We start from the raw sequence: 603 nt of genomic DNA, 5'->3' as shown, positions 1-603 counted from the left end.
TAGGGGCTAAATACCCACTGGGTCAGTAAGGTTTCTTCTTTCAGCACCCCAACTCCCCTCCCTGGGCCCTCCCCCCAAAAAATCCAGTGTGTTTATAGACATTAGCAGCAACTGAAATACATCATCGGGAATTTAAAAATCCAGTTCCATATTCTCAGCACCAAGGTCAACTTCATTTCATCTTTATAAATCGAGACAGAATTTCAGTGAATGAGTATAGTTTTAATTCTGTATGTGTAATGGACTAGCTAATTCCCAGGTTCATGGTGCAAAGAACCTGTGACTCAGAAAAATAACTTATTTAATTATCCACCGTAACTAACGTTCTTCTCTTTTAGGAATTTGTTGACTTAAATGCGTTTTCCTAACTTGGTGTGGTACTCACTATCTGATGGCTTCAAAATCTTTTTCGAGAGTGGGTCTGCATGAATTCCCCACACCCAATATCTGTTTCCACAAGTCTTGTGCTGGCTCAATTATTATAAAGGTTCTTAGTTCCAGACATTTCTTGGCTTTGTTTTGGAGGCACGCTCGCTTCCATACACTTCATTACTCATAGGAAATGCTTGGCCTTCTCTGTACATATCATGTGTTTTTACGTTC

Source organism: Panthera uncia, unplaced genomic scaffold, assembly GCF_023721935.1.
Source record: "Panthera uncia isolate 11264 unplaced genomic scaffold, Puncia_PCG_1.0 HiC_scaffold_1726, whole genome shotgun sequence".
Classification (NCBI taxonomy): domain Eukaryota; kingdom Metazoa; phylum Chordata; class Mammalia; order Carnivora; family Felidae; genus Panthera; species Panthera uncia.
Note: the sequence above shows the minus strand (reverse complement) of the source record.